The sequence below is a fragment of the Notolepis coatsorum genome, assembly GCF_963971535.1.
Source record: "Notolepis coatsorum genome assembly, chromosome: 5".
NCBI classification, from domain to species: domain Eukaryota; kingdom Metazoa; phylum Chordata; class Actinopteri; order Aulopiformes; family Paralepididae; genus Notolepis; species Notolepis coatsorum.
Genome location: NC_140169.1, coordinates 69,345,122 through 69,369,793, shown reverse-complemented (window position 1 = coordinate 69,369,793; position 24,672 = coordinate 69,345,122). Strand labels below are relative to the sequence as shown.

The window sequence follows — 24,672 nt, the reverse complement described above, 5'->3', positions numbered from 1 at the left end:
CGGTCATCGGGTCCGTCCACTTGGGACTCGATTATGCCGCCATGGCGGCAGACCAAGCCACGGACTCAGACATTCAGGCCTATCGGACGGGTCCTACCACACTGCAGCTGGAGGATGTGGTGTTCGACACAGCTAACGCCACTCTCCTCTGCGACATCTCCACTGGCCAACCGCGCCCTATGGTGCCTACGGCCTGGCGGCGCCGGGTTTTTAACATGATCCACAGCCTTTCCCACCCAGGTGTGAAGGCCTCGACTAAGCTGGTGGGGGTCAAGTTTGTGTGGCCTGGCCTCCGGAAGGATGTTAGGACCTGGGCTAGCTCATGTGTGGCGTGCCAAAGTGCACCGCCATACCAAAGCCCCTTTGGCACCGTTTATAGTGCCGGAGAGGCGGTTCGACCATTTGAATGTGGACCTGGTGGGCCCCCTGCCCCCCTCCCATGGATATACTCACCTCCTCACCATGGTGGACAGGACCACCAGGTGGCCGGAGGCTGTTCCACTGTCATCCACTACGGCAGCGGAGGTGGCCCGGGCGTTCATCGGCTGCTGGGTAGCCCGTTTTGGCACACCGGGGGACATCACAAGCGACAGGGGCCCCCAGTTCACTTCGGAGCTCTGGACTGCAGTTGCGGAGCACCTGGGGATGAAGATCCACCGCACTACGGCGTACAACCCGCAGGGCAACGGACTTTGCGAGCGGTTCCATAGGGACATGAAGGCCGCTCTTCGGGCTGCCCTTACGGATGGCGACTGGGTTGACCGCCTCCCGTGGGTCTTGCTTGGTCTTCGTTCTGCCCCCAAGGAGGACCTCCAGGCCTCGTCCGCCGAGCTGGTGTACGGCCAGCCGCTGCGGGTCCCTGGGGAGTTTCTTCCGGAGGCCACAGCGTCCTGGTCCGTCGCCTCCCATCGAACAGTGTCCCGGGGTGTTGCCGATGCCCTTATTCCCATTCCAACATCCCGCCACTGCCTTCCCCAGTCCTACGTCCCCAGGGACCTGCCATTGGCCAAATATGTTTTCATCCGGCACGACAGCCATCGGACCCCACTGCAGCCCCCTTATGACGGGCCTTTCCGTGTCCTGGAGGCAGGCACTAAAAACTTTGTTGTGGACATGGGAGGCAGGCCAGAGCGGGTCACTATAGACCGTCTTAAGCCTGCTTACTTGGACAAGGACGAACCAGTTAGGTTGGCCCTGCCCCCGCGGCGGGGGCGCCCCCCGGTTTCGGCTCAGACCCCTGCCCTATCCTCTGTTCCGGCCTTGGCCCCTTCCGGGGCCCGGCCGCTGGTCCCGCTTATCTCCCTTAATCCCCCTCTGGTTAAGCGCAGTCGGTTCGGCCGCTTGATCCGTCCCCCTCCACGTTGACTATTTCGTGCTGTGATCTGTTCACTGATGGACTGTTCACTGGCTATTAATTAGTTGCAGTTTTTGTATTGGTGAATTCTGGGGGGGCCTGTGTGGTGACCTATATTAAGAGACATTCACCGAGGTGGGCTTGTGCCTTTAAGAGTGTGGGTTTTACTGTTTAGGGGACAGGTTAAATACCACTTCCGGTTCCGGGTTAACTTTGTTGTTATTTGTAAATGCTATGTGAGTGAGAAGTAAAGTACCTCAACTCGAACCACGTCTCTGGCTCGCTACTTTCTTATCGCCACAAAATAATAATTTAAAACAATGAATAAAGTGTGCATGAAATAATAGGGGAAAGAAAATGTTAGGAACTTGTTACATTCACCCACACAAGGGCTGAGTAATCACACCCCCCCTCTCTCTCACACACACTCTCCCAGCTCTCTTACTCTCTTGCCCCTTCCTCATCTCTTTCACCCCTCCTCCCTCTCTCTCACACACACACACACACACACACACACACACACACACACACACACACAGGGACGTGCACAGGACTTTAGAGGGGCAGTTGCTCAGAGGCTGAAAAGGGCACTATACTTGTGTGTAGGCCTGCCGCGATAAGCAATAAATCGATTAATTGCCGCGATAATTAAAATGAATGCAATGATTTTGACGGGCGCGATTAATTGCTATTTGCGCGTTTGTTTTAATGAGGCGGACCCAGTGCCCCTTGTCAGTCACTGTCCGTGTTGGGAGGCGGGCCGCTGGCTTTACTACAGAGCACAGCACAGGAGCTCCGTGGGGCTAACGTTACCCCTCATTGTGTCTATTCTACTAGCATTAACGTTACTCATACAAACAGAGTAAACACAGTTTTCAATCAATCAATCAATAACAACATTAACGAGACCCTCGTTGTGTCTATTCTGCTAACGCTAACGTTACCTCTCAATGTGTCTATTCTACAAGCGTTAACGTTAGCTGTAACGTTACCAGTCGCGTCTATTTGCTAACGTTAGCATTAGGTAATAACCGGTTTAAAATGGATGGTGATTACCTCACGTTGTGTCTATTCTACTAGCATTAACGTTACTCATACAAACAATCAATAGCGAGTTATATTGATAACGCTATGTACGATAGCCATGCTAAAACGCTAGCACAACATTAGCACCTAACCTAACAACAAGCCTTAACAAGTCAGCGATCTTTTTGCGAGACTAAACTCTCCGCTCGGTGGCAAATTGTGTTGATGTCGGTTTTGTTTAATCAATAAATGAGGCAGAATACACAGTGACTGTATCCTTTGTTTATTGCACTTGTGCCTGCTGCAAACATAATGCTTATGAAATCCTAGAGACGCGTCTCTATTCTGACCAATCAGTGGTCTGCAGTGTTTCACGTGACTTTTCTGGTACCCAAAGTACCTGATAATCGCAACAATACTTCCGGTCCGGTCGGTGGGCTTCAAAATAAAAGTCTAAAACACCGGAAAAGACGGAGCGGTTGGCTTCAAAATAAAAGTTTTATGAAATAAATGTCTCCAAAAAAAAAATTCTCTAACCGGTCGCAATAATATCGCTTATCGCGATATTTTCGGGGGCAATTAATCGCCCAGCAAAATGTGTTATCGTGGCAGGCCTACTTGTGTGTATATATTAACAGAGCGCGCGTAGCTCGCAAGCACGATTTTTAAGGGCCCCTTTCGGGCGGTGGGCCCCCTTTTTATGCTTTTTGGGGGGTTTTGGTGATCAAATATTGAATATTGAACTATAATAATCAGTGCAGGAGCTCACTTATCACTTATCACTGACTTAAAAGGCCCACACATCTCCATAAATGTTCAGGGGGGAGGGAATAAGTGCTTACCCTACAGACCCCAAGAAGTGCTGTATATTCTGTATTGTTTAATATAAATGCATTTTTTATTCCAATCCCGATTTGTATTTGAGATTCCCAAATCCCATCGGACTTGACTTCTTCGTTGAACACTCTGCCCAGGGCCATCCAAAACGCCCCCACTATTGCTGTCTTCAAGAGGGGTGTGAAGCGACATCTGCAACAATAGGTTGCAGAGGGTGCTTGGCCACCACTCTTGAAGAACAGGAACATGACATGCTGTAATGAGGCTCTTTCAGAAAATTGTGTTGTCTATTTTATCTACTTGTTGTATCTATCTTATCTTCTTAACTCTTTCTTTGTGATTTATTGTATTCTTCTTGGGACCATGTTGGAAACAAGTCGAAAGACTTTCACATGTTATCCTTGTACCCCTTGTTTTTATACTATTGTATAAATTGTATGTACTAATTAAAAATCAAATCAAATCCCTCAATGAGTGTAATACCAGCATTCAACTGTATGCGCCACAGCGGTTTCTATCATCATCATCGCCACCCACGCTATGCATAAAATATATAGGTCCGCGGAGAGGCACGGTGAGGAAGCCGTGCAAACTGCAATGGAATATGGGGCATCTCTCTCTCTTTACCTAATATTTTGATTCTATCCTGAATTTTTTTCAGTTGGAAGGGCAGTCTATATGCGCAATGGTAAAACAAATAAATAAAAATAAAATATTTTTTTTATTTTTTTTTCAAAAAAGGCACTTTTTTGTTGAGGCTCAAAAAGGCAGGTGCTCAAGCACCCCTTGGCCTACAAACATAGTATCAATGAGAGCATCAATAATACACCTGAGTGACGTCTATGGGGGGGGGGGGAAGGGAAAAAAATTCTTAAAAGTTAATCGTGAGTTAAAAACAATAGTGCCGTTAATAGAATCGGGCGTTAACGCGTTAACTTTGACAGCCTTAATATATAATATATAATATTGCAGCACGCGTTGTCTGCATCTAGCTTTGTAAAGTGTAACAACACTTGCAACCGTTTTCGGCTTGCCATTGCCCCGACTGCTTTGTTGTTGAATCAAGTCAAATCCTAGGTAAGCGTGTATTGTGCGTGTGATCGTGCGGCACACTTCATAGGTTGTTTCGCGGTAAACTAAACGTTGACGTCATCAGACTTAAAAAATATATCTCACGTGAATCGGTACTCAGTAGTACAGACGTGATTCGGTCGGTACCCATCCCTACCTATGACCTCACATTGTGTCGACTTAGGTATTTATTGCCCGTTTGTTTGCTATCTGTTCAACTAACTAAGTATGCACATAGTAATAACTAACTGAGCTGGTCTCTCTCTAAGTATGCACATAGTAATAACTAACTGAGCTGGTCTCTCTCCAAGTATGCACATAGTAATAACTAACTGAGTTGATCTGTCTCCTAAGTATGCACATAGTAATAACTGAGCTGGTCTCTCTCTAAGTATGCACATAGTAATAACTAACTGAGTTGATCTGTCTCCTAAGTATGCACATAGTAATAACTGAGCTGAGTTGATCTGTCTCCTAAGTATGCACATAGTAATAACTAACTGAGCTGGTCTCTCTCTAAGTATGCACATAGTAATAACTAACTGAGCTGATCTCTCTCCTAAGTATGCACATAGTCATATTCATAAATGTGACAACACAGTGTATCCCTTGTTCTAATTTCTGTTACATTAAAAGGTGAAGTGTCTGTTGTGTTCAAAATAACTTGGATACAACAATAACACCTCACCGATGCTGAGGCATTATAGAGCCTTCAGTGTTTCCCCTACCATTGCCTTGGGGGAGCGGCCCGCCCCGCCAGAAAAAATTATAATAATAAAAAAATGTATTAAAAAATTAAAAATAATTTTTTTTAGTTTGCTTTAATCATAGTAACGTTGGCGAGCTAGCTAAATTATACATAAATAGGTTTTCATATAAATCAATCTTCACTAAGACTTTAAAACGGTGGTGCGGCACAGTCTACGGAGACGCAGAAAAAAGCTACCAAATCCATTCCGAGACAACTCCGAGACTGACTAGCGTTGCGCGTAACACGTCGCAGTCTCTCTCTGTGTGTGTGTGTGTGTGTGTGTGTGTGTGTGTGTGTGTGTGTGTGTGTGTGTGTGTGTGTGTGTGTGTGTGTGTGTGTGTGTGTGTGTGTGTGTGTCCGTCCCAACTCTGGTCTTTGGCTAGTTTGATAGTATTTACTATTTACTGAGGATGACCAGATAATGTTGATATTTAAACTTAAAAAATTATTATACAGAGAAGCTTCAGCAAGTTCAAAACGCTGCTGACCGGCAAAAGAGAATCCCTCACTGAGGAAAACACAAAGGCCTAACAATCATGTATCACAATGGTGATGTCAGCCAGAGATGGGGAGAAGCATGAACCTTTAAAGGACATCTCTTTGAAATAAATTACATTTTACAGTTTTTTTCTGATTTCTTTTAAACAAATTATTATTTTGTATTATTTTGTATTATATTTAACTGGCAGTTGAACTGCATTGAACTGAACTGAATTGGAAAAAAGAAACCTCATAACCTACCATACAAACCATAACTGGCACTGAACATTGAACTACAACTGGCACTGTTTGCAGATGTAGTTATTAAAGTTAGTTAAAAACATAATTTTGTATGGTTTTTTTTGTTAAATCCAAAGGAAAAAATATAAAATCAGAGAAATTTGAAAACGGAAAAATTAAAAACGGAGAAATCCGAAAACAGGAAAATTCATATCCGAAAACAGGGAAAGATAAACACGGATTTCATAGGGCCCTAGTTAACACTTTGAGCGCCACGCAGTGTTTTCCTTTTTACCCCCTTGAATGCCACGGTCCACTCCCAATGTTAACGTTAATATCGCCTAATCTATGTTTTAAATTATGGCTATGTGTCTAATCTGCCCGTCGCTTATCAAAGAATCATTTTCCAGTCAGTGTTGTCAAGGCAGATTGGTTTTTTATCGCTTCATTTCCGTTTGAGAGCATTTTGAAAAGCGCCCGTTTTCAGGTGAAAAACAGCCCATTCTGTGATAATCGCCTTTTACTGGAATATTCCAGAACGTTGATATTTGTCGGCCTATTTATGAATCGTTTTCAAATAAACGCTAGATGATCAATAGTATACGTGCACGCACGCACGTTCGAGCCACGCGCTGATAATAGCCGCTTTCATTTCCTCATGGATTTTACAGTGAAACAGATAGAGCACATATCACAAAAAAGCGTATATCTCCTCGAAAACGAGTCTGTTTATCCTAACACTGATAACATAGATTCCTTACCTGACATCAGATGGTATCCAAATGGTATATTCCAATTCCTGATCACCATTCGAAAAAATCGATAAGTGTATAGATCTAACGTGTATACAGTAGAACTCATGATCCGCGGGGCTCAGAGGATCCAGAATGAACTCTGGTAACTCCGGCTGCATCAGTGGACTGGAAAATGTGGACTGGAATATTTTTTTTTCCCCATCCATTTTCATCGAGTCCATTCCAAAAGGGTGATTTACCATCTGGGAGACGATAGGGGGCGCTTTTTTCACATCTGATCGCCGGCGGCCCTTGGGTAGGCTAGGGTAGGCTCGCGTGATGCAATATGATTTCAGATCGCTAAAAAGAATATATAATAATAATTTCGAGAAATCTCGTGAGTGGCTTTCAACGTAACTATCGTAAACACGAGATTAGCCGTGAGTGGCTCTCAAAGTGTTAAGGTGAGTTAATAAATTCACTCTGAAAATCTGCTCCGCTCTGATAAACTGACTCTTTGGTCAGAGCGTCCAGTGTGCACTCTGAGCCCTCAGAATTTCAGAACAACTTGAGTGCGCTGCTCTGACACTGGTTGTAAATAGTTATGAGTGTTGTATGTGCCTCGCCGTATTGTAAATAGTTCATATGTGTGTTGTCACTACTGTATGTATAATTGTAAATAAGTTAATTTATGTGTTGTAAATAAATATTGTTAATATTTATTTACCTAATTATGTGCAATCATTTAATTTCAGCTCAGTGTAGAGAAATGCACGATACTAACAACCGCCTTACTGCGCGCGTCTATGACGACACTGTTGACACCACGTATCCGCGGGACACGCGTGCCCCGCAAAAACACTAGTCGTTTTGGGGGCCTACCACCCCCCCTGAAAAAAATCCTAGAGGAAACACTGGCCTTGCATGAGAACAAGGAGACCAACCAAGGTGGACCAAGCTCAGGTAAGCCATTTTAGGATGCAAATGTAACCCGTGTGTTACGTCTGCGTTGTGTGTGTGGCGACTCGATTTGTTCTACACAAACGTTAAGAAGAGCTACGTTACGAAGCCGCTCCCCCTCTTGGACAATCTGATCACAATCGGTTATCTGTGATGCCTAGCTATTCTCCTGTTATCCAGAGACAGCCTACTAAGTCTAAAACTGCGTGTGTGGTCTGATAACGATTGTGATACATTACAAGGGAGCTTTGAATGTACTGACTGGTCTGTATTTTTAGACGACAGTGATCTTGACCTGGACAGTAAAGCTGATAGTCACCGTTTATATACATTTCTGTGTTGATGATGCCATCCCCTGTAATAATAATTATTAATTTATTTTGTATAGCGCTTTTCAATGACCCAAAGTCACTGACAATAGGCAAAAAAACAAAAAAAAACATAGAACCACAGGGAAACGGAGAACAATATGAATACACAAGAACATAAAACCACGAGTAACGGATAAAAAATACAGGAGTCAGTAGGGGAGACAGTCGGGAAGTGAGTAAGGGAAACCGAGGGGGGTGGGGGGGCAGGAGAGGAGAGAACGTAGGGCAGGGGAAAAGGGGGTGGTAGGTTGGAGGAGGGTGGTTATGGGTAAGGAAGGTTGAATGCTAGGGAGAACAGGTAGGTTTTGAGTCTGGATTTGAAAGTGGAGAGTGAGGGAGAGTCTCTGATGGTCTGAGAGAGGGAGTTCCAGAGTCAGGGTGCAGCTCGTGAAAATGCCCGGTCACCAAAACGTTTGAGTTTGGATGATGGGACAGTGAGGGAAAGAGTGGAAGAGGACCAGAGGGAACGGGTGGGGCGGTAGGGGAGAAGGAGGTCAGTCAGGTAGGGCTTTTAAGGTGAGGAGTAGTGTTTTGAAGTTGATGCGTTCCTTGATCGGGAGCCAGTGGAGGGAGTGGAGGACAGGAGTGATGTGTTCACAGGACCGGGTGTTAGTGAGGAGGCGGGCGGCTGATTTCTGGACCATCTGCAGTTTATGGAGGGAGCAGGAGGTGATGCTGCCAGTGAGGAGGGAGTTACAATAGTCCAGACGGGAGGAGATCAAGGCGTGTATGAGGGATTCAGCAGCAGGGGGGGGAGAGGCAGTGACGGATTTTGGCAATGTTGCGGAGGTGAAAATATGATGTTTTTACAATGGAGCGGACATGGGGGTCAGATGAGAGGGTGGGGTCGAGGATGACACAGAGGTTGCGGACTAGGGGGGAGGGGGTGATGGTGGAGTCATTGATGGTGAGTGTGATGGGTCCGGATCTGGTGAGGGTGGTGTTGGTGCCGATGATGAAAAGTTCCGTCTTGTCGCTGTTTCATTTGAGGAGGTTATGGGTCATCCAGGTTTGCAGTTCAGTGATGCAGGATTCGATGTGACTGAGGGGAGGGCTGTGGGGGGATTGTGTGCTGATGTAAATTTGGGTGTCATCAGCATAGTAGTGGAAGTTGAGGTGGTATTTACGTATGATGTGACCGAGGGGGAGAATGTAGCAGATGAAGAACAGGAGGCCTAGGACTGAGCCTTGGGGGACCCCCTGTGTGACTGGGGAGGGGGAAGAGGTGTGGCCGGAGAGGGAGATGAATTGATGTCGGTCAGTGAGATAGGAGGAAAACCAGTCAAGTGCTGTGCCCTCAACACCCAGTTGGTGCAGCCTTTGGAGGAGGAAAGAGTGACACACTGTGTCAAAGGCTGCACTAAGATCTAGTAGGATCAGGATGTTGAGGGCACCAGCATCAGCGGAGATGAGGAGGTCGTTGATGACTTTGACCAGTGCAGTTTCAGTGCTGTGAGCAGGACGGAAGCCAGACTGAAGGGGTTCGTAGAGGGTGTTGGACTGGAGATGGGAGTGGAGTTGGGAGGCAGCAATGCATTCAAGTGTTTTGGAGAAGAATGGGAGATTGGATATGGGGCGGTAGTTGGAGAGGTTGGATGGGTCGAGGGTGGGTTTTTTGAGGACAGGGGTGACAGCGGCGAGTTTATAGAGAGAGGGGACGTAGCCTAGGGATAGTGACTGGTTGAAGAGGGCGGTGAGGTGGGGGATGAGAGCAGGAGGTAGGCCTTGGTGAGAGTAGTGGGGAGGGGGTCAAGGGTGGGGGAGTTGGCGATGCGGGCTGTTAATTTGAGATATTTTGTTATTGAAGGAGAGGAGAAACGAGTTGCAGAGGTCAGGGGAGGAGAGCGAGTTATTGTCCGGGGGTTGTAGGAGTTTCTTGACAGTGGAGAAGAGGGTCCGGGGGTTGCGGTTGCTGCTGTTGATGATGTAGTGGGCAGATTTGGCAGCTTGAAGTGCATCACGGTAGGAGGAGACGTGGATGGTGAGATGGGTTTTTTTGTAGAGGCGTTCAAGTTGGCGGCCGGTCTGCTTCATAGAGCGGAGTTCCGGAGTGTACCAGGGGGAGGAGGTGGTGAAAGAGACAGTGATGGTTTTCAGGGGTGCCAGTGTGTCAAGGGAGTCAGAGAGTGGAGTTGAGCAGGAGGGCATAGTCGTCGGGGTTAGAGGGTGCGGAGTCAGGGGGAAAGGCAGAGGATATGGACTGGGACAGGGTGAGAGGCAATGTTCCCCCTAAGGTGTGCCCGTGCGCGCGCGCGCACATGGCAAAACGCTCCAGCGCACATCTGAAATCGATCAAAAAAAAATAAAAAAAAAAATGTTTTTTTTTTTTTTTACTATTTTTTTTTATTCAACAAACATGACCATGTTCACGTCTTAAACTCATACTGAGGCCTTAGTTTTGGTTTTAAATTGCATATCATCATTAATTTATTTATTGTCACACAGAGCAGAAGAATTTTGCCAAAACAAACCAATAGTATCCAGCTGCAGAACGGCAGACCAGCCACACTCTCAGACCCAAACGCATTTCCTTTGATTTAATTATACATCAAATGATTTATGTCAAGGATAGCAATGCCTCGCTTGAATGAAGTTAACTTTTCACCTGGATAACATTAACATTCAGGGTGAATGTAATGTGAGAACTTGGGATAAAAAAGAAATATATATATGGTCGGACAGATCCGACCAGCATTGCTGGCTCCTCACAATGCAAACGCGAAAATGTACATTACAGATGAACTGCAGAGAAAATTTCCAATTTATCATCCCGGTCGAGACTAATTGGAAGTTCGGAGTGCAACGCGTGCAAAGCTTGACCATATGTTTCTGTGTCTAATAAAGGTGCTGACGATCTCAAAGCTCACATGGACACAGCAAAACATTACAAACAAAGCGGTGCGAGGCGAGAGTTTGATGGCAAAGTTGACCAAATTGATTGAAGAATACAGCTATACAGAGAGAGAAAGAAAATAATTGAAAACTATTTTGATGCCTCAAAATGATGTTTTGGTTTGATAAGATGCTTATGATACAATCATAAGGATTATGTGTGTAATAAATTAGTTTAGTACACTAATTGCAAAAAATCTGAAACTGCATAGTGCACTTTTAAATTAGTATCTTTGTGAGGTTACCGTTTTATAATTTACATTACAATGAAAAGATAAAGATATATTTTTTAAAGCTGGATTTTCTAATACAGAAGAGGTATTATTTAGAACATTACATCATATTTTTCTTGTTATTTATTTTGTCCAGTAAGACTTGAAAATATATATTATTTTGTCATAGGTTGATTTAGTTATTTTCTTGAGATTTGTCAGATAGATTACTTTAGGCATAATACAGCATGTTGAGTAACTTTGGTTATAGAGAGATATTATTTTGTTATATAAAATAATATAAACAATAATTTTATATCCATACAGAGGAGGTATACTTTAAATATATTATAATGATAAGGCATCTTTGAGTAAACTTTGATTAAGTATCTTGAGGCTGAAGGCAGAGTGTCCTCTTTTAAAAAAATCACAATATGGTCACCCTTGAAGTCGCATTATAATTCACTTAATAAAATAATGACGAGTCAGCCTCCTAAAAAGACAAAAGTTAGTGACACGACTCACACAGCCACCGCCAAAGTAAGGACTATGCTCTGTATCGTCAATCAATGGTCAAATAAATATTTGATTAAGGAATATAATATGCCTTTTTGTATTATTTCTCTGTGTATCAGCAAAATGTATATATTTTTATGTTAGACATTAAGGGAAATTAAGATTATCAGATTTTTTACAAACCGCCGCTTATCAACTAACCGGTTAATCGGCAGGTGATGTATGTTGCTCAGTAGTTGCTGATGTCTGCTCAGGAGGTTTGAGTGTTTGCTCAGACCAAAAAATAATTAGAGGGAACATTGGTGAGAGGGTCAATGGATTTTATGTTACGGAAAGAGATGGTGCGTTTAATGGAGTGGTGGGGGAAGCGGAGCAGAGAAAAGGATGCAGTAGTGGTCAGAGTGGGAATGGGATAGGGTGAGGATTGGATATGGGTAGGGAGGCAGAGCAGACAAGGTCGAGTGTGTGGCCTTTGTTGTGGGTGGGGAAGTTGATGTGCTGGGTGAGGCTAAAGGAGTCAAGGAGGGAGAGGAAGTCAGGTGTGAGGTTTGAGTTAGGTTGGTCAACATGGATGTTGAGGTCACCGGTGAGTAGGAGGCTGGTGGAGAGAGTGGAAACTATAGTCAGGAGATCTGAAAGTTCAGTTAGGAAAGAGGGGTGAGGCTTTGGAGTGCGGTAAAGCAGTGGTAGAGTTGGGGAGGGAGAACAGGGCTCGAAATTGTGACCGATTTGGGTGCATATGCGACCGAAATTGTATCTGTGCAACCTCAAAATATAATTGGGAGCATTCGTGCAAGTGCAAATAATTGTTCTGGTGCAACCTCCTGCTCCCCCTCCCCCCCGGCCCCCCTCATCCCTTTCTCTGTACATTCGCTACTGTAGTTTGTCACTCAGTATGTGCCAGTGAGTTGACAGTGACCATTCTAACCAATCAAACGTGAGCTTGACGCACACACACGCTGCTCGCAGTGCCCTCCCCCTCGCATTCGCACCGAAGATAGCAAGCGTGCAGGTCCTCTTTTAACACCACTGAAGCATTAAACAATGGCCCAGTAAACTATTCACTTGTCTAACGTTATCTAGCTGGCTAGCTACTGATAGCTCATAACATTGCAGCTGTGGCTAACGTTAGCTAGCTACCGATCTTCGGGTGGCTAACGTTAGCTACCTAGCAACTGTAGCTAGCTAATACGGGCTGTGCTGGCTAGTGGCTACCTTTTACTTCGCAATGGAGTGGAGCTACACTACTAGGTCTACACCAGGGGTCTCAAACTCAATTTACCTGGGGGCCGCTGGAGGTAGAGTCTGGGTGAGGCTGGGCTGCATCAAATATTCCACAAAAAAAGGGTTTCAAGTATTCCAAAAAAAAGTACAACTGATCCAATCGTCTCAATCTTTAGCAATAACAATTCAGAACATGAACAGTTCTTCAGAACATGAACGGTTCTTCAGAACATATGCTTCTCAGTGGTGTCAGTGGACACATCCACAGCTATGGAAATGCACTGTGCATTTTTTTTATTCTATCACAAAGCTGTTTATTCTGGTTGCTGTGCGATCTGAGGGGGATTTGCTTTTGTTTGCCTTCAAACATGGTCTCCATCACTTCAGTCATACATTATTTTATTATGTATGCATCAGAGAGAGAGAATGGCTTCTTGCCACTGAGTGAGGACTTGGTATCTGTATGTCATATATGTCCTGATGAATTGAAAATGGGGGACCCTGATGTAAACAAGACGAAAGACTTTCTCTGGTCTGCATCCCCTTAACAATTGTGTGTATTGAGCTGTACTGTATTGTACCCATTCTGAAATCTGTTAATACAGTTTTCAATCAATCAATCAATCAATACACGTCAATTCTAGCCTCCGATCCCATGACGTCATTTATCTCCTGCGGAGTGAGGATTAGAAAATGAACGTGTTTTAAAGTGTGATGCTGTTTGTCATTTTAACAGCAGATACACTTTCTTAAATTCCATTGTCCCCGACAGAGCGTGTGACGGGGAGTTCGGACGGGATGTGTTTTGCTTGGTGTTATTATAGCATTAGCTGAAAAGCTAGCGTTAGCTACGTTACATCAAGTCAGATGATGGCCTATCCTTTCTCCAGGACCTGACACTCTGTCCGTCTATCAACAATAATGCACCCATGGTGAATCGTATTTAAGTCAAGTAGCTACTGACTAGCGTTAGCTGACTAACGTTATCAAATGTCAATGTGAAAACCTTGCGGGGAAGACGGGCTAGGTCAGCTAGCTTAGCTTGACAACGGTCCCGTGGCTAAAGTTGGTGCTATTCATAATCCAGCAATAATGGCTGCAGACCTGCAAGCAAAGTACAGCAAGTTCCAAGTGCCAAAGGATAAGAGTCTCTGAGGCGGAGTCTCAAAAGAGAATGTTGAATATTTATTTTGCATCTAAAATCACGACATTCGAACGTCACTACTAGCCAGAGTCTCTGCGACTGCTACAGACTGGGTAGCGAGTGCAACACCGTCTAATGTCCGTGCGGATCATTGGAGTAGGGTATGTCTGCAGTGCCGCAGCCCCATAAAACGCCCAACTCTCGCGCAACGACTCAGCAAACAGTTGCGTGCGGGCCGCATTAACACTACACTTTGACGTCAAGTAGGGGGCCGCAAAATATCATCCCGCGGGCCGCAAATGGCCCGCGGGCCGCGAGTTTGAGACCCCTGGTCTACACTATACTATAGTTTAAGGCTACTTTCACTGTTTTACTGCATTACAGTACTGTTAGTCGTTTTTGTATCAATAAAAAAAATATATTACATATATATTGTTGCTGCTCCTTACATTTTGGTGGGTAAAAATGTTAATTTCGAGCCCTGGAGAAGGCAAGGTATTCAAAGGATAACATGGGAGGGAGGTTTAGGTGCAGTTCAGTGATGGATAAGGAGAGTTTGTGGAAAACGGCAAGACCCCCCGCTCGGCCAGAGAGGCGGGGCTTGGAGATGAAGCTGTAGTTTGGGGGGGTAGCTTGGTTGAGGGAGTAGAAGTCCAAGGGCTGTTGCCAGGTTTCAGTGAGGAGGAGTAGGTCGAGGTTGTTGTCCAGTAGTAAATCATAGATCAGAGGTGATTTGTTTGAGAGAGAGCGAGTGTTCAGGAGTGCAAGGGAGATGGATGGGGGAGCAGGGAGGAAGGAGCGGAGGTTATTGAGGTTAGCGGTGCGGTGGGTGAAGGTGACAGGGGGGCGAGAGGTAGTCCAAGAAGAGGGGATGTTTGAGCCGTCAGGGAGGTGGAGAGTCCGGTTTCGATTTAGGAGAGGGCCTCGTGGATGTTGCGGTGGCGACACTGAATGCCAGCGTTTCTGACAGCAGTGGCAATGGCAGCATGGAGACGGTAATTGTTATTGTACGAGTGAAGATCAGCAGGAGTATATGAGAGGCGGCGAGGTGCAGTAAAAAATGGGGGGATGGGGGGGGGGGGGGGGGGGGGAGTGTGAATCCAAGGGAAAACGGTAGGAGAAGCAGGAATCCAAGTTGGGTATAGGATAGGAGCAGGAATGGGTTAAAAATTGATAGTAGCTGGTGGGCGGAGAGTTGTAGTAGCGTTGTGAGAGGATCGCTCCGCAGCTGCAGCTGGACGCTATTGGAGAGTTGAGGAAAACTAGCGTTAGAGCAGGGGGGGAGTGTGTTGTTGTTGTGATGAAGCGCGTAGTAGCCGGCTCCAGTCCTAGCCCGCATAGCAGGCCAACCTGACCGCACCATTCCAACAGCCAAGTCCAGCAGGAGAGTGAGAGCAGTAGTGTAATATCGCCGACACTCACCCGTGGAGATGGTAACCCGCAGACCAGCGTGAGGGAGTGATGACACCCTCACGGGAAGGGGGTAGTAGCACCGCACGGCCAGGCAGGCAGTGCCAGCGGCAGGTAGCTGGTTAGCCGACAACAAACAGAGCCAGGAGCAGAGGGAGGAACACACAGGACCGGAGGACAGGTAACGCTAAGTCGAGGGAAAAAAGGTGTAGATCCGGGGAGTTTATTATCCAGCGGCGGGGTTTGTAATCCAATTTGAGATCCAGTGATGAGAACGGTGGTAGTGTAGTCAGCAGGTCCACGGAGGGGGGAAAAAGTGAGGACGTTAAATGTTTGTACACAGCCAGGACGGGCGCAGGAGAGTGGACAGGGAAAACAAGCAACGTAGACAGTAAAAAATACAAGAAACGGGTAACAGGGCTGGAATAAAGTTCACAGACACGGACAGAAGCGGCAGTCACAACGGAGACGCCAGCAATGCTCTGAATCCGAACAAAACAAGAAAACAGCTGGGCGACGCAGGACAAACAATTGCGACTGCTCTCTCGACTGCGCTCTGTAAAATTATTAAAACTTTCCTCAATGATAAACCTTGGGTGTCTAGGGAGGCGAAAACTGCAATTAACTGAAAGAAGAGAGCATTTCTTAGTGGTTTTGAAATTGATTGAATTGATTGATTGATTGATTGAAAACTTTATTAACAGATTGCAGAATGGGTACAATACAGTACAGCTCAATACACACAATTGTTAAGGGGATGCAGACCAGAGAAAGACTTTCGTCTTGTTTACATCAGGGTCCCCCATTTTCAATTAATCAGGACATATATGACATACATGACATACAGATAGTCAGTACTGCTACATCTATACATTTATGACATACCAGATTTGCAAATACAGTACTGTTTGTGATACAGAAGGAGTCAGGAAAAGGGAGTATATACATTTGACGTAGAAACTGTACATTGGAGGAGGTTGGGTGGGGGGGGTTGGGTACACTGGGATATTGACAACCATACTGGGTAATCTACATTGGAGGTGGTTGGGGGGGGGGGGGGGGGGGGGGCACACTGTATAAACAAGCAAAACTGTACATTGAGGGGGGGGGGGGGGGGAGACACTGTATGGTGATAGAGATATGATTAAACATGCTCAAAAGGAGCTGAAGCTCAAATAAAACGTGCAAAACTTAAATATAAAGATAGGGTAGAAAGACAAATGTCCAAAACCAATACCACAGGCCTTTGGAAAGGCTTTCAATCGATCACTGATTGGACCAACAATTCCAGTTGTTCGCGCTCTGGGATCGATGTTGCAAACCAGTTCTTTGCTAGGTTAGGTTCGACAGCTTTTATTTTTCAGCTGAGCAGGAGAGTATCCTCTCCTCTCTGGCTCAGCCTAGTCCTGAGGACAGTTGTCCCCCTATTGTCATTTCTACTGAAGAGATTCGTCAGGAGCTTAAGCGCATCAAGGTAAACAGGGCCCTGGGCCTGATGGTATTTATCCTGCACCCTCAAGGTCTGTGTGACCAGTAACCCTAACCTCCATCAAGGTAAACAAGGCCCTGGGCCTGATGGTATTTATCCTGCACCCTCAAGGTCTGTGTGACCAGTAACCCTAACCTCCATCAAGGTAAACAGGGCCCTGGGCCTGATGGTATTTATCCTGCACCCTCAAGGTCTGTGTGACCAGTAACCCTAACCTCCATCAAGGTAAACAGGGCCCTGGGCCTGATGGTATTTATCCTGCACCCTCAAGGTCTGTGTGACCAGTAACCCATTTTGGTACAGCAGCCCCTCCAGGAGCTCCGATGGGAAAAAAACGCCCCCTATCGTCTATCCCTGTGTAACTGCACATTCGATTATACTGGAAGATCCCTGTGGGGGGAGCCAACTGGCTCCATTATACTGGCGAGGGATCTGATGATGAGGGAAGTGATCGCGAGTTGGAAAGCAGCGTGGAATATATATTTACAGCAGCCAATAATCAATCAATAAACACGATCGATATTTGGAATGGTGATCAGGAATTAGAATAATCTTTTTGGAGAACATCTGATCTAAGGTAAGGAGTCTATGTTACCAGTTTTAGGATAATCAGAGCTGTATTCACTGAGATAACAGCGTGTCCCGTAAGTGTATGTGTGTGTGTGCAGGGCCGGACTGGGGAAATAATTCATACCGGGAGATATAGCGTGAAATATAGCCCCAATCAGGCCACTTTTTAAGCGGGGGGTCTGGGGGTCCCACCAGGAAATTTTTTGTTACAAAGACTTAATTTCCTGCATTCTGGTGAATTTTAGTGCATGTGAATCACAAACTAATGAGCCAACAATTGCTTATTACAATGTACTGTTATGGACCTCAAATAAAACTGTTGTGGCACTAGCAATGCTACTCTCTCCACCTTCAAAAAGAAAAAAGCAAGAGCACAACATATTTTTCTATTTACTATTATAATACAGTTAACCACTCTCTCCTGTAAGGGCCTTTCTTTTTCTTTGTTTTATCCCTCTCTCCTCCACCCTTTCTCTTTCTTCCACTGTCCATCTTGACATCAACGTTAATTGACTTTCGCTCTGCTGTATCTCTCCCGAGTCCCTCACTACCTGGCTCATTGCCTGGCTGTTATTCTGCATCTGAGTGCCGTCTGCCATTCCATTCGCCGCCACCGCTGTCAATCAGTTGTATCGCCTGGTCCCGCCTCCACCAATCACAAGCGGCAGCACGGCTCCATTGTGTGTGTGTGTGTCCGCGTGAGGGAGAGAGTCAGATAGTTCTTCAACTCTGTCGCAGACAGTGAAATCCTGGTTGTTCCCCACCCACCTACGTTATCTAACTATCGCGCCGCGCCGCCGCCACAACTAGAAACAATGGCCTGGCAAAAAAAAAAAAAAAAAAAAAATTATAATTTTTTTTTGTATAATTTTTTTTTTTAATCTGTGCAGGCCAGGCCACCGGGAAAACTCCCGGTGCTCCCGATGGCCAGTCCGGGCCTGTGTGTGTGTGTGTGTGATGTTGAGGAAATGAGAGAATCGATTTCTCAGCTCGCTTCTATAGCGTGCATAAATACACACATACTATCGATAATCTAGCATTTATTTGAAAACGATTCATAAATAGACCGACAAATGACAATGTGTCTAGTGTATTCGAGAATATTCCAATAAATGCCGTTTATGAGGGAATCTTTCTATTTTACGGACATTTTCGAGAAAACTATAGCTTTTTGAAATGCTATAAAAAGGATATGAACCGATTAAAAAACAATCCGTTTCGACAATGTTGACTGCAAACAAGTCATTGATAAGCGACGGGCAGATTAGACACAGCCATAATTTAAAACATAGATTATGCGATTTTAACGCTATCATTGAAGTGGATGATGGCACTCAAGGACATTAATCAACGTTATGGCTGGCACTGAAATGGTTAAGGTCTGTGCTGACCAGTTGTGCCATGTTTTTCATTATTTTCTCTCTATCTCTGTCTTCACCTGTTTTTCCTGCAATGTGGTTACATCATGTCTTGTCCCTATGCCTAAAAAGAACAACGTGCGTAAGAGCCTCACTAACCTGAGACCTATTGCTCTGACATGCCACATTATGAAGTGTTTTGAAAGGGTTGTGCTGGGCCACCTCAGGGAGCAGGTGGCACCTTATTTAGACCCCTTGCAATTTGCATACAGTTAGAGTGTAGGAGTCAACGATGCACTGATTTGTATTTTTCTAGTGCCTTCAATACAATCCAGCCACATATCCTAGCAAACAAAAATATCCAGTTTAAACTGCATAACTCAACCAGCACCTGGTGCATGAAATATCTTGTTCCTCTGCCTCAGTTTGTTAGGCTGGATGATATAGTATCAGATGCCATCTGGACAAAAACTGGAGCCCCTCAGGGAACAGTTTTGGCTCCCTTCCTCTTTGTTCTTTATACTGCGGACTAGGGCTGTCACTAACGACTATTTTGTTATCGATTAATCAGTTGATTATTTTATCGATTAGTTGATTAATCATTAATTTACCCAAAAAATGTATTTCAATTGAATATTTCAAAATGTTTAATGTCTATCCTCCTTTTTAGCTTTAGATTTAAAAAAGACCAACCAGAGATTATTACCGGCCATAAATAGCTTTTCAGTATATTTCCATGAATTATTATATGTATTGTGTGTTATCTCTCCACTGCACGCTATGGTAGTGCTTGTGCCAGCACAGGAGATACGATAACAATAATTTTTTTATATATAGACTATATACATATTTAAATCAATATCTTCCTTTTGAATCAAATAGGCTCAGCAATCAGGATTGTTAAAGCCAATTAGCCTAATCCATGTGAAAAAGAGTAGCATATAGTAAATGTATGCACACACACACAAGAGGGAGAATAGCTTATAGGAGACTTAATGTCTGATGTTACAATATTTTTGCTAATGAAGTGCAATATTATTATCATCAACTATCAAGTTCGTTTTTATAGTGTACATTTTTGCTACTTCATTGATCATCATCATTGAACGTACAGAGAGAAAGAGAGAAGGAGACCTCCCCTTTCCTCAATCCTCACTATTAGAACTCCATGAGACTGATTTAACCTCGACTGGCATATAGTAATGGTATATATAAGGGTTCCCTTGATAAAGATGTATGAAAAGGCTGTATAATATACAACACCTGTAGCTCAACTGCAAAAACTGCTTTTTTTATTTGATTAGATTTGTATTTGGAAATTAAAAACACATCATAAAAACAAATTATCTTGACCAATTTGTATTCCTGAGGATATCACCTAAAAGCATTCATTAAAACACTTATTTCCAAGGTGATCCTCGATGGAAGACATAAAAACACAGCATATAGCCTACTTAACTGCACATTTTTGCTCAACTGCAAAAATGTATTTCCTACAGGGAAAAAACACATTCACAACAGGCAGCAACGTTTATTTTCAGCCAAGTATGGTAATAAGGTAACTATTAGGATATATATGGTATGGATTACTTACTCTTATAACTAGGGATGTCCGATATTATTGGCCGATATTGGCATAAAAATGTGATATCGAAAAATATCGGTATCGATAAAAAAAAAAAAAAAAAAAAAAAAAAGAGATATGTAATGTTAATTACCTGAAATTATTCAGTTCTTGGGGGGGGGACCCTGCATATATCGGTATCGGTTGATTTCGGTTGATATCGGTATCGGAAATTAAGAGTTGGACAATATCAGTATACTTATAACTTATTATCTGTGGTAGCTCTATAGTCTCCACCTACACAAATAGTTTGTGTGCTGTCCATTGAGCATGCACCTTCACGTGGTAGGCACATTAACTGTAGGTCAAACTCCCCAAACAAACAAGCACACCATTGATTTAATTGCTATATAAATCACACATACAAAGATCTAACTATTACTCCTCTCTGAACATGAATATAAAACAAAAAGGTGATCTATTAACTGTGTAAACCTTATGCAATATTCATCATTGATATTTGGATACTTGAAATCTGTATGAACTGAGTAGTTAGTATCAAATGCTCCATGCATTAATTGAATAAACAACTATTTGCTCATTACCAGTATGGTATTGCTTAAATTGTACAGCTTTTTGCACATCTTTGTCAGGGAATTCCAACAATTCTGGACCTGAATGTACCAGTAAATTGTAATCATCTCTCTCTCCTTATGTCTAGTCAAGCCAGGTTGTGGAGGAGAGAGACAGGGATGAACAGGCTATAGACTACTTTGCCCATCCTGAGCCTGCTATGATGCAGGTGTTTTTACATCACCACCCAAAACAAGATGCAGCCAAGAGCGAGTGAGTACACTGGTCCACTTGTCCATGGCACTTACTACCCAGCTTTGTAGTGGTTTGGGGGAATAGTACAGTAGGTACGCATATTTAAGGGGGACGCAAGGATGGTGTACTGGTGGGTGGTGTCCGACCGATTATGGTGGGCCGGTCTGGGCCAAAAAAATAAATGGACCTCCCTAATTTCTAAACCCTGGCTACGGCCCTGCTATCAAGGCTGAGACCACAATCGAGATATTCGATTATTATATAGGTTTTCCTGAGACCAATAACGATTTTATGACAGCCTAACCTGTATATAAGCTTACAATTGCACTATATTCTGTTTACATAGCCCATTGCACCTCACTGAATAGCCTGTGTATATAGCCCATAGCTTGTGTAGATTTTTCTTACCATTGCACATTGTGCTAGCCATTACACTTTACAGTACAGATTGCTCTATATATACTGTGTTTCATTGCAACTAATAGTTGATTCTAAGCCTAGCACTACCCCTAAGGCTGCGAACAATCTAAAGATATAAACGTTATACAATATGCAAGAGACAATGATAATATGTGGTGTATTATGTAATAAATAAATTAGTTGACCTCGCATTGTGCCAATTATCTATCCGAACTCATCCACTTTGTTTACCTTATACCTGTATGCTGATAAATACATTATACATATAAATACATACATACGGTATATATATAAATACCTGTATATAAGTACATTAATATGAAACTGTGGTACAATCACAATAACACTTTATAATAACTCAGTGACGGACAGACAAACATAGCGGACCAAAATAATATGTTTGCGCGTTCACGTGAACCATGGAGATGGTAAAGTACTACACATGTCAAACATTTGGCATTTGTTCTGAATTAAGCTGGGAGTGTACAACTTCAAGGCTCCTTTCGAGCCGCTGCTGCAAGGAAGCAGCACAAGAGAGGAACACAATGTAACATAATGTACTTACAGATGTTGTGGTGTCCACAGTGTGATGTGTGTTTTCTCAGGAAAAACGTTTTGCTCCAGATGTGAAGTCTTGGTCCAGTAGAGTTCTGCTACAGACAGCTCGGCCTCGTACTGCACAAGTCGAAAACCTGTTGTCTCCACCTCTGGGGATCTACCGGGCGGGCGGGGCCACAGACACGTCACTAACCTACTATGAGGCGCCGATAGGGACAAAACCGAATACAAGACATACAAGACACAAGTCGAATACAAGACACTGCCTATCCAGTTATGAATTTGAATACAAAAACATACAGACTCTTACACAATTTCAGACTTCATATACAATGAATGTATTAACACTTTCACTGCCACACACGAGATATCTCGGGTTTCCGATAGTTATGTTGAAAGCCACTCACGAGATTTCTCTGAATTTTTTTTTTTAGCGATCTGAAATCATATTGCATCACGCGAGCCTACCCGAGTATACCCGAGCGCCGCCGGCGATCATATGTGGAAAAAAGCACCCCCTATCGTCTCCCAGATGACATAAGGGATTTTGGAATGGACTCAATGAAAATGGATGGGGAAAAAAAAAATCCGGTACTCCACATTTTCCAGTCCACTGATCCAGCCGGGGTTACCACAGTTCATTCTGGAGCCTCTCAGCCCCGCGGAATCATGTGTACTACTGTATCACGTTGGATCCATCCAGATTTTTTCGAATGGTGATCAGGAATTGGAATATACCAGTTGGATACCATCTGATGTCAGGTAAGGAATCTATGTTATCAGTGTTAGGATAATCAGACTCATTTTGATGAAGATATAGGCTGTTTTGTGAAATGGGCTCTTTCGGTTTCACTGTAAAAGTCCAAGAGGAAATGAATACGGCGATTATCCGTGCGCGGCCCGAATGTGCTTGCGTGCACGTATAATATTGATCATCTAGCGTTTATTTGAAAACGATTCATAAATAGGCCGACGAATATCAACGTTCTGGAATATTCCAGTAAAAGACGATTATCATAGAATGGTCCAGAATGAACTGTTTTTTATCTCAAAACGGGTGCTTTTCTAAATGCTCTGAAACGGAAATGAAGCGATAAAAAACCAATCTACCTTGACAGCACTGACTGGAAAAGTAGTCTTTGATAAGCGACGGGCAGATTAGACACATAGCCATAATTTAAAACATAGATTAGGCGATATTAACGTTAACATTGAAGTGGACCGTGGCATCAAGGGGGTAAAAAGGAAACCCGGCGTGGCACTCAAAGTGTTAATTAACTAAATGTATTAATACTCACTTGAAATAATGAAACTGCAGAGTTTAAAAAAAATTACATTCTTTTTTATTTTTTTTATTTAAGATGTCAGCATCCCCATTGTCTGTGCTGAATGTTTGTTAGTGTTTGGTATTTTTTGTTGGTTTTTAGTACTTTTAAACATCCATTTTTAGTAGGTAGTTTTCATTTGATCCTATAATTTTTTCATTCACCGATTTGTGGACTTTTTTTTTTGTGTCCTGAAAGGCGCCTTATAAATCAAATGCATTATTATTATTATTATTATTATTATTATTATTATTATTATTATTATTATTATTATTATTATTATTATTATTATTATTATTATTATTATTATTATTATCATCCAGGAGGGAAAAGACACTTTGGATAGTAGGGACTGCATCTCTGCCTGTACACAGCAGTACACAGCAGTACATGAGAGTCCTTCTCTTGTGAGAGCGACGGTGGAAGAGACAGAGGGGGAATCGACATCTACTTTTATACCTCTATACCTGGCGGCAGCATTAGCAGCTCCGCCTATAGCGCCCTCTTGTGGAAACAGTTAGACACAGTTAGACAGTTACTTGCAATCATACATAACATCTAACTTTAACAAGCTCTTTATTTGATTATCATAAAAAACTGTTTTCTATACAGAAATATCAACATCTGTAAATATCGGTATCGGCCAGAACAGCAATATTAATATCGGTATCGGCCACAATTTTCACATCAGTGCATCACTAATTTAGTACACATGATTTATTTATTTTAAATAACAGTGACTTTTCCTTTTTGATAAGAAAGTCTAGTGCTGGTTGAGCATATAATTATGCATACTTTATGTTTTACATTTTTACATTTTGTCATTTAGCTGACGCTTTTATCCAAAGTGACTTACAAGTTTTGTACAACAAGACAGCAGGAAGGGTACAACCATGGACCGCGGAACCGGTAGGGCCAGTAGGGCGATGGCCCTATCTACTTTGGGGTGTATCAAACATCAAACATTATGTAAACATTTAATAATATAATATATCAGCAAATACATTTACGTTCTTAATGTATTGCACTTCTGCACGCTTCCCGGGTTAATTTCCACTATCTGTAAGCATACGTTAAAAAAAAAAAAAAAAAAACGTGAACTAGCCTATCACAAGTGACAAATTCTGTTTCCTAATGATTGATTGGCTATTGTGTCATGTCACTCACACTAACGCGCATCCATTTCAAATAGCGCTCTGCTACCGTTATGAGCCTCGCAGACGTCCACTGTTCCTCTCAAAGTCCAATCAACCAGACAACCCTGCTGTTCTCGCAGGTACAAAACAGATACAAGGAGAAAGGACATCTCAAAGAAACCGGTCTGTTTATCCCAAGTGG

General features: G+C 43.5%; 1 long non-coding RNA gene across 1 annotated transcript in view; it reads right to left on the bottom strand.

Annotated features, from left to right (window-relative positions):
• LOC311228022 overlaps positions 1-24,672 on the bottom strand; it is a 63,855-nt gene that overhangs the window by 25,899 nt on the left and 13,284 nt on the right. Inside the window, exon 3 of the long non-coding RNA XR_014619659.1 lies at positions 22,017-22,166. This is a non-coding gene — a long non-coding RNA (uncharacterized lncRNA). The remainder of the gene's footprint in view (positions 1-22,016; positions 22,167-24,672) is intronic.